At 30.6% G+C, this 6,023-nt stretch overlaps 1 protein-coding gene across 1 annotated transcript in view; it reads left to right on the top strand.

Annotated features, from left to right (window-relative positions):
- The first annotated feature begins 216 nt into the window (after positions 1 to 216).
- LOC134719157 (uncharacterized) overlaps positions 217 to 6,023 on the top strand; it is a 32,330-nt gene continuing 26,523 nt past the window's right edge. The window contains exon 1 of the mRNA XM_063582136.1: positions 217 to 432. The gene's annotated coding sequence lies outside the window, so the exon portion shown is untranslated. The remainder of the gene's footprint in view (positions 433 to 6,023) is intronic.

Here is a 6,023-nt window from a genome sequence, read left to right as displayed (position 1 = left end):
AGCGTATGGCAAAAGTTGATATAAAAATAAAGTGAGCAGTATTAAGTTATTTTATCATTTAATATGGGGAGTTATAGTCCAATCATGCACACACATTTGTACTTTATTTGTCAGATTTAACATAAAGGTGTTAGTTCACCTATGACGAATTATAAATAAAAGACATTTTTTAGGTGTGTGAGAATTTAAATCTCAAGCAAAGCACAGTACACACTTTTAACTTTGATGTGAATGTCAACAAGCTGCCTGTACAACCCGTTGATGTTTTAGTTATTTTATCATCCGAAACGACAAAATAATTGGTATAAGTAAATTTCAGTCACATATGTCTACAATTTTTTGATTATTATATGGAGTGAAATAGTGTTAAACTGTGATTCTAAGGAACACGCAGAATGAGTAACCCATTGAAAAGGCGATTGGAACAACAAGGTCAGTCAGAAAGATACAGTATTGATTTTGAATTCTATCAAATAATAGAACTTTGAATTAGACATCAATTGTTAATCTGTATTCATCCTCATTAATACTAAATGTTAAACCAAAGAACAACTCATTTCTAATTATTTTTAAAAAGGACAATAAGCATTGTACATTTCTTTCAAACGGTCTTTTGGTTTGTACTAACGTCTGAAAAAAAAAACCCAACCATATAGATATAAAAAAAGTAACAACATTAATATAGCATATCGAGTAGAAAACAAAGAAGCATTTTTTTGCAATGCTCAAAGATATCACACTCTTTTAAACAGATTTTTCTCTGTGTATTGTTGTGTGGTTATCCTTCATTAGTTAGAGAGTTGAGAGCTCTTTAACATGCTAAAGCCCGCTGCATTTTTGCAGATTTTCTAATTCAGAAACCTTTGTCAATCTTGTATGTCTTATTTTTACTTTTTTCTCATATTTGGAGTTTAGTATTACGCCTATATTTTCTGACAACGAGTATATATTTTTATTAAGGGCCAACTGGCACCTGCCTGACGCAATGGTGGCATCTGCTATTTTCTGCTCTTCAATCGGGTTGTTGTGTCTTTGACATATTCCCCATTTTTATAGCCATGTTTTCACATCTGTTTCAAACAATATTTAAAGTATTTTAATTTTACAAAAAAAAAGATATGTAAAACACATTATTTTATCAATTAAATATGTTTCCAAGACAATATAAATCATGTTAATAACCATACTAAAGATATTAAGGGACATAGCCAATATATGGGTTTATAAAAAAAACCACCCACTGCAAATTTTACATTTAAGTCAAATGACCAATACACATTGTTTCATGTGATGATCATTGCTTTGGGTCAATTAAAAACTTTAGCAAACATGAAGGAAAGACAAACAATATTTAAATTACACAATTGCAGCATAACGTGTTTTACATTGTGGTTTGTTGAGAATTTTTGAAATATATAATTTTTGTTTATCTATTGTCAAAGATTAAGGTAAGGTTGCTGTAAGGATAAGTTGATAATATTAACAACAAAGTTATTTCAGGAGCATAAATCTTGGAACTTTGTGTAATGACGAAGTTATTTTTTTTGGTTTAACGGAAGGCATTTCTTAATCATTCGACTTGAATAAATAAAACTGGAATATGATGAAACGGCGATTTAATAACTCTACAATGAATAGAGCAGACTATGAAGTCAATTTTTGTTTTTTTGATACGCAAAACTGTTCTGGTACTATGCCAATTTTCATGAAAACATTTTTTTTGAGTACATGTCAGTTACAAAGATTGTCAATACAACAATAAACTTTTATTTATTAATAAATCCAATCTATTCGCATCCAAATGCAATAACAGAATTTGACAATTGTGCTTATGTAGTTATCAGGTTATATGTATAAGTATTTCTTTATCAATTTAATATTGGCCTATTCAAATGTATGTATAAACAAATTAGTTTACCATGGCTAAGTTGTTGACCGATTTTGAACTTACAGTTCTTTACAAAATAAAGCTTCCCAATATTTAAATTGTCATCTGAGTCATGTCAAAAAATATATACTTTTAAATTTACTGTTTCACTTGAATGAGATTTTGGAATCAGATCAAAATTTAGTTGGTATTTAAATGACAGAATAAATATTATCTATAATACTAAAATAACGAGGTCCAATTTGTCAGCCGTCATCGGGTTAAAACGACAAATCAAATAGATCAACTTTATGTATGGCTAATATAGAACAATTGTGTAGATTAAAAATGAATCCACTTCAGACCCTTTTGTTTTCCACTTAACTAATATTGGCAAAAATTAGCAAGTTCCGGGTCGAATACCATACCGATACTAATAGTATATTCATCTGTTATCTATGATCTTATCTGTACGTTCCGTATCTGACAGGCGCACCACATAACGTTGCATTTAGGATTTTGCTATATATACGGGTCATAGTCACAGGGTTGACACTACTAAATTCAATTATTGTCAAATTGTTCCCTTTGTAGTATTTCAATCAGTAAGACTTTATAAGATAACAATACGAATTCTAAAAATCTTAAAATAAGGCATATAGGTACAGTTTTCAATTTTTAAGCGGGCATGCCGTAAAACAGCGAATAATAGAATTCAACTTTATTGATTACTAATATAGGACAAACCTCTTGATTGAAACATACTACATTCCAGGACCTTTTGTTTTCCACAAAAAATTGTATTGCCAATAATTGATAAGTTCCAGGTCGACGGGTTCAAACAGAAAGCCGGATTTTGAAAGTAGAGAAAACAAAGTATCTGAAAATCGGCATGACTTTATCAGATGACAAATCAATACTTAAATAAGGCTTACGCATAGTAATATATTTTAATTCACGGGTGTGTTCTAGTAAATACCAACGTTTAAACTGTGCTTATTTCATAGTATACGTTTTTAAAATAGTTATTTACACCATTCCTGTATTTTTGTTTGTTTTATTCTGTCAGTATCGGAAAAGTTGCAAAAGTTAGTTTGATTTTAATGAAAAGTGTTGATCATTTTTTCATTAAAAAAATACGACTGTTACGTCTTTCTCATCGGTATACATGAAACTGTATGGCCTTGATGTTCCTTACCATCCAACTGCGAAACATTAAGTTAATTGCAAACAACACATCTTTGAAAAGGGAGTATATCTCTAAAAGGTGAATGACTAGTCAATCAGTGTATTTATATTCGGAATTGTCATACAAGACAATAATTATCTGCTTATGGTGACTTTCTGACCAAAGGCTTTAACTCGAATTAACGAGATGAATTGCATACTATGTAACGTTTGAAGGTGATGAAATACATTACAACACTGTGAAATTATCACACATATGTCGTGTTTTAATAAACCTTAAAAGCTACATGTATAAATTGTTCATGTTTAATTATTAAGTGCCAAGAGGTATACTCATGACAAGACAAAAGTAGATTTAAACAGTAAACAAAAATTACAAAAAAAGGCAGAAGATCCTCTCCTTCTGATGCATTTAGTATCTTTCCTTTTGAAGTTCATACAATTTCCTTAAATTATGTTGTTTTACCTTACTCATGTTTATATGTTTTCCAAGTATGATAGATTAACATCAGTATGATATTAATGCCTTAGTTTAAAATTTAGAAAAATTGACAAAACGGATGAAAAAGGTTAAACATTGAAAATATTTTGCTCTCGCTTTATTCCATTCAAATTGATTTTGAAAAGCTACAATCAAGTGGTACATTGCAGCTATTGTTATACAGTTGTTTGCTGAAATTCTTTATTGATTACGAATCCCTGAAACCATGGAACGGGCAAACTATGCTCTTAATTATAATTTGTAGTAGGGACATTTTAAACCGTAAATTTCGCCAAGAAATCAAAAGTAAGAAAACAGATTAATGCTATAATGAAACTTAATTGTATTTGAAAAACACAGACATATAAACATATACTAATGTTTAGTGACAGGGTAATAAAAATGAGTTTATTTTAATTTTACAATATTTACTGTGTTTGTTAGTGTTGTGTTTAAATTCCTTTATTTATACCTATCCCTGTTTTCAAAAGGCAAAGAACAGAGTGTGGCTAACGGATAAAATTGAAATAAGGTCTGAAATTTCGATTGTTTTGTCATTACGATTTTTGTTTTGCTATTTATTCAAAGATGACGATTTTTACAAACTGTTTTAGTAGAGTATGGCAAAATTTGATATAAAAATAAATAGTAGACACGTAAAAGCAATTTAATTTGCTTGATCACCGCAGTAGCTAAAGTGAGCAGTGTTAAGTCATTTTAACATTATAGTGCAATCACGCACACAAATGTGTACTTTATTTGTCAGCTTTACTATAAAGATGTTAGTTCACCTATGACGACCTATAAATAAAAGATGTTTTTAAGGTGTGTGAAAATTTATTACCTTATACGTATTTGGCACAACTTTTGGGAATTTCGGATCCACATTGCTCTTCAACGTTGTACTTGTTTGGCTTTACAAATATTTTGATATGAGCGTCACTGATGAGTCTTATGTAGACGAAACGCGCGTCTGGCGTACTTAATTATAATCCTGGTACCTTTGATAACTATCTTCTGTAGACGAAACGCGCGTCTGGCGTACTGAATTATAATCCTTGTACCTTTGATAACTTTTTACACCACTGGGTCGATGCCATGCTGTTGGACGTTTCGTCCCCGAGGGTATCACCAGCCCAATAGTCAACATTTCGGTGTTGACATGCATATCAATAATGTTGTCTTTTTTTTTATAAATGTTCTGTTTACCAAACTTTATTTTTTTCGAAAAACTAAGGATTTTCTCATCCCAGTCATAGCTTACCTTCAGCCGTATTTGGCATAACTTTTTGGAATTTTGGATCCTCAATTCACTTCAACGTTGTACTTGTTTGGCTTTATAAATATTTTAATATGAGCGTCACTGATGAGTCTTATGTAGACGAAAAGCGCGTCTGACGTACTTAATTATAATCCTGGTACCTTTGATAACTATTGACCGTTCCTCTGGTATTTTCGTCCCTCTATTACACCTTTCTCATCGGTAAAAATAAGACTGTATGGCCATGATAATCCTAGCCATCTTACTACGTAATGATAAGTTATATGCAAACAAATGAGAACAACACATTGTTTAAAAAGGGAGTATCTCTCTAAAAGACGAATGACTCGTGAATCAGGTTAAGTGCCTAGAGGTTTCCCCCCCCCCCCAAAAAAAAAAAAAAACAAACGCAGATTCAACCAGTTAACAAAATGACAATAAGGAACAGATGCAGGACATACCCTTCTTCCGATGCATTTAGTATCTTTCCTTTTGAAGTTGAAACGATTTCCTTAAATTAAGTTTCTTTACCATACTCATGATAATGTGTCTTCTTAGTATGATATATTAACATCGGCATGATATTAATGTCTTAGTTTATAATTTTGAAAAATTGACAAAACGGATGAAAAAGGTTAAACATTGAAAATATTTTGCTCTCGCTTTATTCCAATCAAATTATTTTTGAAAAGCTACAATCAAGTGGTACATCGCAGTTATTGTTATACAGTTGTTCGCCGAAATTCTTTATTGATTATGATTCCCCTGAAACTATTGAATGGGCAAACTATGCTCTTAATTATAATTTGTAGTAGGGCATTTTAAACTGTAAATTTCGCTAAAAAATCAAAAGTAAGAAAACAGATTAATGCTATAATGAAACTAAATTGTATTTGAAAACACAGACATATAAACACATACTAATGTTTTGTTCCAGGGTAGTAACAATTATTTTAATTTTATCTAACAATATTTATCGTGTTTGTTAGTGTCGTGTTTAAATTCCTTTATTGATACCTATCCTGTTTTCAAAAGGCAAACAACAGAGGGTGGCTAACATATAGTATTTACTTCTTTTAAAACTTGAAATTAGGTCTGAAATTTCGATTTGTTTTGTCATTAAGATTTTTGTTTAGCTATTTATTCAATTGATTACGATCTTTACAAACTGTTTATTAGCGTATGACAAAATTTGATATAGAAATAAAGGATAGACACGTAAAAGC

Source organism: Mytilus trossulus, chromosome 5 (genome assembly GCF_036588685.1).
Source record: "Mytilus trossulus isolate FHL-02 chromosome 5, PNRI_Mtr1.1.1.hap1, whole genome shotgun sequence".
Lineage (NCBI taxonomy): Eukaryota > Metazoa > Mollusca > Bivalvia > Mytilida > Mytilidae > Mytilus > Mytilus trossulus.
Note: the sequence above shows the minus strand (reverse complement) of the source record. Positions and strands in the feature narration are given on the sequence as shown.